Source organism: Pseudophryne corroboree, chromosome 2 (genome assembly GCF_028390025.1).
Source record: "Pseudophryne corroboree isolate aPseCor3 chromosome 2, aPseCor3.hap2, whole genome shotgun sequence".
NCBI lineage: Eukaryota > Metazoa > Chordata > Amphibia > Anura > Myobatrachidae > Pseudophryne > Pseudophryne corroboree.
Window position 1 is genome coordinate 735,618,579 of NC_086445.1, and position 11,510 is coordinate 735,630,088.

At 38.0% G+C, this 11,510-nt stretch overlaps 1 pseudogene; it reads left to right on the forward strand.

Annotated features, from left to right (window-relative positions):
• The first annotated feature begins 11,140 nt into the window (after window positions 1-11,140).
• Window positions 11,141-11,259, forward strand: LOC135052537 (5S ribosomal RNA; annotated as a pseudogene).
• Window positions 11,260-11,510: the final 251 nt, after the last annotated feature.

The following is an 11,510-nucleotide window of genomic DNA, read 5'->3' on the forward strand; positions in this document are numbered from 1 at the left end:
CACAAACCCTTTTTCTAAATTAGAAAAAAGCAACTCATTCTTAGTTAAACGTTTCTGCGCTAATATTGTAAGAAGTCTGGTATGGTAAATATCCAGACATACATAATAATAATAATAATAATAATAATGTATTAATTAATATATTTTGCTGTCATCTGGTTGCCAATTGATCAAAATAACAATATACACAATTAAATATATATAAAAAAATATTATTAACACTGTTCAATGGTATTCATTATGGAGGTGAATTAATCTAAGATTAAAAACTTAAATGTCTAAAATTTCCCTATTCCAGTTTCAGTCCAGTCCAGCTTGCCACACTTCTCCAGTTCCACTCCAGTATAGTCTGCTATACTTCTCTGGTACCAGTCCGGTTCAGCATGCTACATTACTCCTGTTCTAGTCAGGTTTCACCTGCTGTCATCCTCCATTTCCAGTCTGTTTCTACCAACTGTATTGCTCTGGTTCATGTCCAGATGAATCCTGCTCCAGTCTGCCACTTTCATTCCAGTTCCAGTCTGCTTCTACCCGAGTTATTACTATAGTATCATGAGGTGCACAAATACATTGACTATTATAGTGTTTTCAAGTGCCAAGTCTCCAGTCTGCTTTCAAACAAGTCTTCTCGATTTCAACTCACCCGCTCACTGCATCAGACTCTGGTTTATTTATACTTCAGATGTATTACTACAGTGTGTTATATATCACCTACTCAGCATCACAACTCCAAGTCTATCTCTAGGACTCTATGCACTATATACAATCGGTGTGATCACTGATGGTAATTGTGTTCTGTGGGTCCTCTCTCTGAGGGCTGGGATTCCACTAGGGTCATTAACTCTGAAAATTGGGAATTGGGTACTGGATTATATTCCAATCTAAGGATTTGGGTCTCAGTCACCAAGGCACCAAGATCTGGTATTCAGGTTGTGCCTCCCCTAAGTGGATTTCAGACATGCTATTGATTACCTGTTCTTTTCCCTTAGTTCTCAGGTACTTATTCCAGCCAGTATCCTTTCAACTTCTATGAGGATGCAAAGTCACTTCCCAGGACTAGTAGTATTCCATGAGTAAGCATCTGATACACACAGTCCAATTCCTGTTTCACTCATCAGATCAGTCCATTTTTCCTGACTGGGATCTGATAATCAAACCCATGACAGTACCCAACCATTATCCAAGTGGGGATGAGCTGTCAGTCCTCTGGGCTTTCCTCTTCCTGCAGGCCATGCAGGGATATGGGCAATGCAAACTTGGTGGATAATGTGGGGTCAGTCAGCACAGCGGGTCGGCAACGATCGTCGCTGTCGGTAGGGCATGCTTGCAGGATCTGGACTGTTATGTAGGACCTGCATGCACAGCTGGCGGAGGCGTGATGTCACTGAGTGATATGAGCGGTCATATCGCTTAGTGTGTACAGTCGGCCACCGACCTGTCGGCCCGGGTGGGGAAACATTAGATGACGTCGCTCATAGAGCGACATCGTCTAATGTGTACAGACCTTTAGACTGGTTGGGAGATTAGGGATCAGGAGGGCAGACTGGGAATTGATTGTGATGTTTTGACACAGCCCTTCCATCCTGCACAATCATGCCATCTAATCCCTATCCACTTACAGAAAGGAGGGGGTCTTGAGCAGTGGAACCCTAGCTTCCCATCAGGCTTGTCCAAACTTGGTGGTGGGGGCCAGACCAGGTCTTGGAAGGGCCATGATTTGCCCCTTCCTGAAAGGTGGTTACCAATGACCTTATATTAGGCATCTAAAATTGTGTATTTAAACTAAAAATATGTGTTGGTTTTGCAAAACCACTCTCAGTGTTTTGTTTTTATTTATTTTTTTGTTTTGGCAAAACCACCATCAAGCTTTTTTGTTTGGATTGGTTTCGGCTTTTGCTGTCTTAAAAATTGATAAAACAGCTAAAATTATGTAATTTGGATCTATTTTGTTTCTACAGTATTATTAACATCAATAATATTCATTTGCAGTCATGTCCAGTGAATTTTTACCAAATCGCAGCTCACAATATTGTTCACAAATATTGGCCAAATTCTGTAGCGAGCCAGCTGGCTAAATTAAGTGGCTGAGCAGCGGCATAAACATACAGGAACTTAAAAGAAAATATCACATTTGTATAACATTGCTGAACAGTAGTGACAAACAGGATGGCAGTTTAATAAACTATAAAACCCCATAGAAAGAAAGTTTTCATCAATCATGACATAGATCAGAGGCCTGAGGAGAGTACAGGGAAATGGCAGTGGATTGTGTAGTGGAAGGCAGGTAAAGAATTGATTTAATGATTGACTAATAAAAAAAGCAACTGTAGAATAGAGATTTGGAACAAATTGATAAAAACTAATCATCCTAATGTGAGTTCTCTAAATTCTAATACAATTGATATATGCAAAAAATAACAGACCTCACGAGTCAGTACAATACAAGAGATTCAAATAGCCTTGCGACAGACAGATGACATCAACAATTCCTCCCAAAAAATACGTATTATAATTTATTATAATTTATTATATACTGCCAGACAAGCACACAAGACAGGATGATGATAAGATGCATGAGCTGGTAAAAGTATTGACTTGCAAGACGTGAGAGACAGAATTGTCAACAATGCCCCCGGGAATATACAATATTATACAATGATTATTATTATTATTATTATTATTATTATTATTATTATTATAATAGTCAAGAAAAATCAAGACAGTATGATAATAAGTATTAGCTGGTAAATGATCGACTTGCGAAAGTTAGAAGGCCATCAACAATGCCCAACAAAAATTAAGTATTATATGATTATTATAATTAATTATATGCTGCTACTCAAACACACAGAAGACTGGATAATAATAATAAAAATGAGCTGATAAAGTATTGACTTACAAGAGACAGAAGATCGTCAACAATGCTCTCAGAAAATAAAGCCACTTACAACAAGAAAAGTGGTGAATGATGGAATTGTCATTGAATCCTCCCATCCACATATTGTATATTTAAAAGGACATCACAGTTCAACTAACCAAGCATTCAGCAACAAGATCTGCCACTTTTGTGGCTGAAGTGCTTGATTTGTTTGGGCACCCATAAAAGAACACCTCTTTGTGATTTGGTTAATCAAATATAACTATGGGCTTAAGGTGGCTAACAATGTTGTTATTCATCATCATCACATTTGGAACATATCAGGCTCATAGTCACCTTTATCACTGTTGTTAATATCATCATCATCATCATCATTACACAATATTATCTCATCCCTACTGGAATCATTCTGTTTGTTATAATAGGCGGCACAAGTCTATCTCATAGAAATTGAAATTCATTTTAATGAACATCCATGTTTCTAAATTTATTGGAAGTTGCTTTCTACTCTGATCACTCACAAGGTTCTTGACTATGCTTAAAACTCTTTCCGAGTATACACTAGAGGGTGGGCAGCTTAAGTATACCAAAGCAAGTTTGCACAGGGGGTTCCAAATTGCCTTTTTTCTCCAAGTATTCAAAGGAACTGTGTGACATGCTAATTTGTACATTGTCATTAAAATAATCCTCCACCATTCTATTGATGCTTACTGTATTGGATTGCATCATGATAGAGGTCTCAATAATTGTGGGCAATTCTTTTAAGCCTGTCCAATGCCAACATACTTACCAGAAGTTCTTTGTTCATCAGACTTACTGTCAGTGTCTGAAATCAATTAATTGGTTAAACTTTAAATTGTTTTAGTAGCTTGCATAAAACATAGAGTATTCTACAATGTGCTAGACTTATCAACTATGTACCATCTTTCAATATCTCATGCTTTGATATGTACTGTATGCTTGGATGGCTTGTTGCTGAAGCACATAGAGAGTGTGAAATTCCACCTGGCTACTACCTCTTGCTTCAGTTGTTGGCATGGCAAAATAAACTTTTCTGGAGACCACTGTCATTTTCTACACATGATTGCTGAATGCCAAGAATGTCCAAAAATTGTTCGGCCCACAATCAGCATGTCCAGCATGCAATGGCTATTTTTTAGGAAACTGTGAACCACAAAGTTTATTGTATGTGCAAAATATGACACTGTACATATTGAAATTCACCAACTATTGGAAATTACAAATCCAGAGAAAAGTCTTAGTGAGGTAAGCCATTTTGCTATAACATCCCTAAGTTTATCCAACAGATTGTCACCAGTATTATATGTCTCTTATTGAAGCCAGCAATACAAAGAGTTTTTTGCCTTTGAATGAGCTGACATTGTGTGTTAGATACTGCTGCTGAAGGCAATACACCCACCCAATGGGTTGTAATAGTCATGTAATAATCAATTTGACCACTATCGTTTGTCCACATATCTGTAGTTAAGTGGATAGTTGATACAATGGCATTTTGTAGGCAAAGAATAACTTCCCAGTAACGGTGAGAATTTGCTGTTCTGTTAAAAATGGAATTAAGATGGAATTTGGTAGTGGGGACACACAACCTGAATTAATTGTCTAAAATCAGATGCACTAATAATGGATATTGGACACAGATCTAATGATAACATAACTGTCATGGCTTTAGTGATCAGCTGTGTGACAGGATGGTGGCTGTCTTTCTTGCTTTCTCTCAGAAATGCTTGTTTCATTGTAACTTGTTGTTTGAAACTGATTGTCTTCATGGTCCTCTTCTGGGATGTAGAGTCACCCCCCGCAGCAGCAGCCTTAGTGTGGCAGGATTGTTCTTGGGAAATTTGAATAGGGGAGGATTTGGTTAGTCTTTGCAAATAGAATATAGCATGACTACCTGCTATCATTAATGAGGAGGTTGATTGTAAGGATTGTCAAAGTCAAAAATATTACATACACACTATATGTAAACTCCAAACAGAGTGGCCTCAGTGCGTGTGTGTAATCACCATGCATACGCATACATGCAGCGTGCACAGGATATATGGTAGCATACGCATTCACACAGAGAAGCCACAAAGACATGTTCAACACATATTCATATAACACATAGATTACACATAGACAAAGATGTTTAGCACCAGACTGGTATTAAATTGTATTTATATAATAGAGTGTAACATCAGATATAGATGTATTATTGGGATGGAACAAGTTAATTATATCATGCTTAGTGTCAAAATGATCAGGAGAATGTGTGGATTAATTTGATAGCTATGGGTAAATTGTAGCTCATTGCAATGATTAGTTATGATAAAATGTATGAAATCTAAAGTCACTCTTATGGGAACAAAGAACTTCCTGAAGAAAGCATGTGTGCAGAAAACCAGTGGCTAACCCCTATAACTGCATCTTGAAATTGGACATTGCTTGCATATGAACTGACTAATAACATACGAGGAATACGAGACCTCCCTCTCCTGGGACAATGGAAGAAGACCAAAACCAACAACCTGTTAACACCCATTGTTTGATATAGGCAGTTTTGTAAGGCATAGTTAGTTAGTTGCTGTGAGGAAAGCATGGAGACGGCTGTGCACTGAGCAAAGGGTGATGTATACTGGCTGTAACTAATTTTTCTGTAACTGATTCTTCTGTAACTGCAGCTGCTTCTTTTGTAACTGTAACTCTTTAGCCTTATTTATATATGTTATTTTGTATGCATAACTTTTAATATAGAATATATATATATATATATCTGTGGAAGGGGGGAATAGGGGTACCAGCGACTTACAATGTCTAAATAAAAATAGCTATGAAGAATATAGCGGGATACGGTTTCCAAAAAAAGGTAACAAAATTATTTATTTATACAGTTTAGAATATGACAATGGGATAAAAAAGTAGATAAAAAGCTGGATAGTAAGAGCAATAAAAAATACTAAAAAATATATAGATAAAATAATGCAGTTAAGCTAGAACCCTAAATCACATAAAATCAGTAAAAACACTTTTCTACTGATAAAAATATTTAAGGATAAAAAATGATGCTTATCTTTGAGAATGGAGGGTCAGTGGAGGTGTACCCAATGCGTTTCATCCTCAGACTTCATCAAGGGGTAGAGGACTAGTGTGCGAACACTCTTATTTATAGCAGCAGCGATTAAGGAAGAATGTCTATGACATCACTTCCTGTTAGTGTTAACATTCAAGATTCTGACAAAAATTTAGTTTAAATGTGGTTTTTAAAGTAAAAAACGAGAACTGTACATGGAGAAAATAGTAAAACTCGTAAAGGACGCTTTCCGCGTCACTTCCGCCCCACTTCCTGTGTCCTTGTCGTCTCATTGCGCATGCGCATCGAGCGCTGCTTCCGGAAAAACGTCCACAGAGTTAAATGGTTCTTGCCCTTCTTCCGGTTGGGCGTGGGACTCCTTTTGCCCTTCTTCCGGCTGGGCGGGTGTGTGAGGTCTTGTCACGGCTAGTCCCAGCATCTCCATGGTGATTTGTAATTTTGAACTACAGTGATGCGGCGGCCATCTTTGGCCTAAAAATATCCCTAACACACATATGCATTGTGTTTATATTTAAATGAAAGGTCTAAATAATATTTAATATGTAATACTCTCTGCATAAATAGTACTAAGATCAACAAGTATAAAGAAATCAGCAATAGCACTATATCAAACCCGGGTACAAATAATTTAATCTTTTTTAGTCCACTACGCAATTGACATATTCATATGGTTTATTCTTTTAATAATCGTCTTTTTAAGCTCAGTACATGTACAAATACTAATATATGAGTTTTGTGTTTGTTTTTATTTATCTGAGCTGCTCATACATCTCAAATACAAGGATGTGTCCGCTATTTAAAGGCTTCTCGAAGATGGCGGCCGTATGAGCTGAAAATATAAACAAAACCACTCCAAAGATGGCCGCTGCATCACTGTAGTTCAAAATTACAAATCACTATGGAGATGCAGGGAATAGCCGTGACAAGACCTCACACACCCGCCCAGCCGGAAGAAGGGCAAAAGGAGTCCCACGCCCAACCGGAAGAAGGGCAAGAACCATTTAACTCTGTGGACGTTTTTCCGGAAGCAGCGCTCGATGCGCATGCGCAATGAGACGACAAGGACACAGGAAGTGGGGCGGAAGTGACGTGGAAAGCGTCCTTTACGAGTTTTACTATTTTCTCCATATACAGTTCTCGTTTTTACTTTAAAAACCACATTTAAACTTATCATAAGTAGCCATATCCTTCTTTTATATTTATAACTAAATTTTTGTCAGAATCTTGAATGTTAACACTAACAGGAAGTGATGTCATAGACATTCTTCCTTAATCACTGCTGCTATAAATAAGAGTGTTCGCACACTAGTCCTCTACCCCTTGATGAAGTCTGAGGATGAAACGCATTGGGTACACCTCCACTGACCCTCCATTCTCAAAGATAAGCATCATTTTTTATCCTTAAATATTTTTATCAGTAGAAAAGTGTTTTTACTGATTTTATGTGATTTAGGGTTCTAGCTTAACTGCATTATTTTATCTATATATTTTTTAGTATTTTTTATTGCTCTTACTATCCAGCTTTTTATCTACTTTTTTATCCCATTGTCATATTCTAAACTGTATAAATAAATAATTTTGTTACCTTTTTTTGGAAACCGTATCCCGCTATATTCTTCATAGCTATTTTTATTTAGACATTGTAAGTCGCTGGTACCCCTATTCCCCCCTTCCACATCTTAACTTTAAAGGCAGCTTATCACTGCCGAATATTTAGGGGTTAGCTGACACCTTACATTTTTAAAGGAGTGTCTTTAATTACTGTATTATCTTTTCATAAATATCTATTCACACACACCTGTGGCGCCGTACCCCCACTACCCAATCCAATTGATATTACTTGTAAGGCAGCCTGGTGTCTGTGTTTGGATCCGCAGCATGTTTAGAATCAATGAACGCACCAACAAACGGAACGACTGGTGCCAAAAGATCTTTAATGAAGAAACCCAGAACAGCACTACACCCCCATCTGGTGATCTTGATGACCTGTTTCGGGGAATGGAACGGTTATTAGCTAAAGAAATAAAAACATGGTAGGATATCAAAGGACTAGAGCATTATATTGAGGTGGACAGAATACCGAGAGGACTTAGAATATTGAAACAACCTACCCTTGGAAATACTGAGCCTGAATTTATTAAAGAATGGGACTCCATTTTACACACATGCTCTATAAATTTAATGAAACTTTTAATTACCGAAAGAAAGAGAAGTGCAGTGGCACTTGAGAAGAGATTAAAAATAAGGAAATAAGGAAAAGGAGCTAGAACCTCACAAAAACAAAGAAGATTACCGTATCAATGAGACTGTTCTCAACAAAAAACTGGAACACATAGAAGAGGAGGTCATACGAGGGAAAGAGAAAAAAATTCTCAGAGATAAAAAGGACTACGAACAAGGGAACACCAAGAATTGGAGCAGATTTAACACCTTTGACAAACCAAAGAAAACGGACCATAGGTACCAGTGGAAAACCATACCGACTAAAACGAGACCGACATGGAGAAATGAATCACCATCAACACCCTATACAAGAACCTTCAATAGATTTACCGCCTTGAGCCGACTGAGATCCAACAGCGAACAGGATTTTTTATCTGTAAGACAAGGCGCAAGACCAAAAAACCTTCCCAGGAGCACAATTTGCGAGGATGTCAAACACGCCACTCCTCTAAAAAGAAGATTCACAGAAGTAGAGGAAAACGGGGCGGTAGGAGGGAGAGATGTCAAAAAAAGGAACCTATAAATTAGGCTGATAAAGGAATCTTCAACATATCCTCACACATCCTTACTGACCCCGAACGGACCCTTCTAAGCAAAGGACTGTCATTTGCACCCTCTGAAGGACTGAACAAGTTTGACACCTTTATTGACCTGAATAAATTTGTGCGAAAACTTACGCTTAAAAGACATTTTATGAAGAAGGACCATGCAATTATATCAAACTATGAAGATAGGTCAAAATCTGGACTCAAACCAAAAAGTAAATATTACCCAGTAGAATCGAAAGGGAGTAATCTGAACATATTCTATGACTTGGTAAAGAAAGACCTCTGCGAAACGGAACCTGCACCAATTAAGACAAAAAATTTACATAACAGAGAAATAGAAGCCTTGAAAAAACTTCAGAAGAAAAAACAAATTGTCTTAAAACCAGCTGACAAAGGGGGGGGGGGGGTTGGTGATCATGGATCGCGACAAGTATATTCAGGAAGCACAAAGACTCTTAGGAGATTCCCACTCCTATAGGGTACTGCCAGACGATCCAAAAGACTCATATGTGGAAGAATTGAGATCATTACTCCTACAAGGTCTGAGAAAGGACATTATTACAAAAGATGAATTCTCATTTTTAATGTCATCCAACCCCACAACCCCCATTTTTTAATTTTTACCAAAGATCCATAAGGACATGTCAAATCCCCCAGGAAGACCCATAGTCACTGGGATAGACTCTCTTATGTCCGGCCTATCTAAATATGTGGACATTTTTTTAAACCCATACGTGAAGAAACTCTCATCCTTCCTTAAAGATACTACCATGGTACTGAACGAAATGAAAAATGTGGAATGGAAGGAATCATATCTATGGGTGACCATAGATGTGCAATCACTGTACACCTGTATAGAACACAAAAGGGAATTGAAGCAAGCAGAGAGTATCTAAACAAAGAGGACTCCCTCACAGAACCCCACAAGAAATTTATTTGCGACCTAATGGAATTTATTTTAACCCACAACTATTTTAAGTTTTTAGATAAATTTTATCTACAACAGTGCGGCACCGCTATGGGCACCATTTTCGCACCCAGTTTCGCGAATTTATTCATGGGACAGTGGGAGGAGAAACACGTCTACCCGACACAGTACTTTAAGGAATCAATCATCATGTACAGGAGGTACATTGATGACATCCTGATTATATGGGATGGGAGTGCAGAATTATTTATGGATTTTTTTAAACTTTTACAGATCAACGATTTTAACCTTTCATTTACTTGTAATTTAAATAACACATCTATTGAATTCCTGGACTTGATTTTAACCGGAGAACAAGCTACGATTTCCACCAAAAACTACATTAAATCTGTTGATAAGAACAGTTATTTACACTACAAAAGCAATCACTCAAAAAAATGGAAAGATAATATACCTTATTCTCAATTCCACTGAATCAAGAGGAACTGCAACCAAACTGGAGACTGTGAATAACAATTGGGAATATATAGGAAAAGGTTCGAGGAGAAGAAATACCCCAAAGCGATTCTGGACAAAGCAATCAATAAGACAAGGAATCTGGAGAGAGAAAATCTGCTGATATACAAGGATAAGACAGAGAAGAAGGAGGCGGTCTCATTCATAACGATCTACAGCAACCATGAACATGCCATCAGAACTTCATTAAGAAACCACTGGCCCATACTCCTTATGGACCCCATCCTTAAGGAAATCCTCCCGATTCAACCAGAACTCGTGTTTCGGAAATCAAGAAACCTTAAAGACATCCTTGCACCGAGCATGTTACGGGAATTATCAACTGAAAATAACCTATATACCTTACCCAAATGCACTGGATCCTACAAATGTGGACACTGCAATATCTGCAAATATCTCAACCCTAACAGAAAAACCTTCAGTACCACAGACGGCACCCAGGAGTTCAAAATTAAACAGTTCATGAATTGCAATATTACATCGGTAATATACTTAATAGAATGCACATGCCACAAAAAATATGTGGGAAAGACAAAACGAACTCTCAAGATCAGAATACAAGAGCACGTGAGGAGTATCAAGAATAAACTGGAAACTCATCTACTTTATAGACATTTTACACTTGAACACAATTCAAATCCGGAAGAGATGTCCTTCAAAGCCATCAAACACGTGACCATTGGTGACAGAGGTGGAGATTTGGCTAAGAAACTCTCCCAAAGAGAAATGTTCTGGATTTTCCAATTAAAAACTACACATCCTCTCGGCTTCAATGAAGGATACGAAATTGCACCCTTTCTGTGATGAAGGCATTGACAAGCAAGCAATCATGGATGTGTATAGTACATTTGATTTTATTTCACTCGGCACCCTGCACTTTTGTTAAGTTCCTAAGATAGAATGTCATATATTCCCAATAAAAACCTGTTACCATGTGAATAAGTCATTTCGCCAATGAATACAGTCACACCGCACTGGCACACGCCCAATCTCGTCCGATCTTGGAAGCTAAGCAGTGTTGGGCCCAATCTGTACCAAGTGGTTAACCACTCGAGAAGATTGGGTACTGTATAAGGGTAGACCAGAGAACTCGTAACGGCAATACTACAAGGGAATATTGACACACGTATATTCACATTCCACACAACCGTATTTCTTTATATTCATTTATACTAGTCTCACTAATGCGAAGTACTCCTCACTTCTATCTATAAATTAATACACCACCTTTTGACACCCCTTACCCACCATTTCACGAGTTCTGAAAATACTTAGTCCCATAAACCCCCCCCCCCCCCCTCACTTATCACATTTGTATCTTCCTAT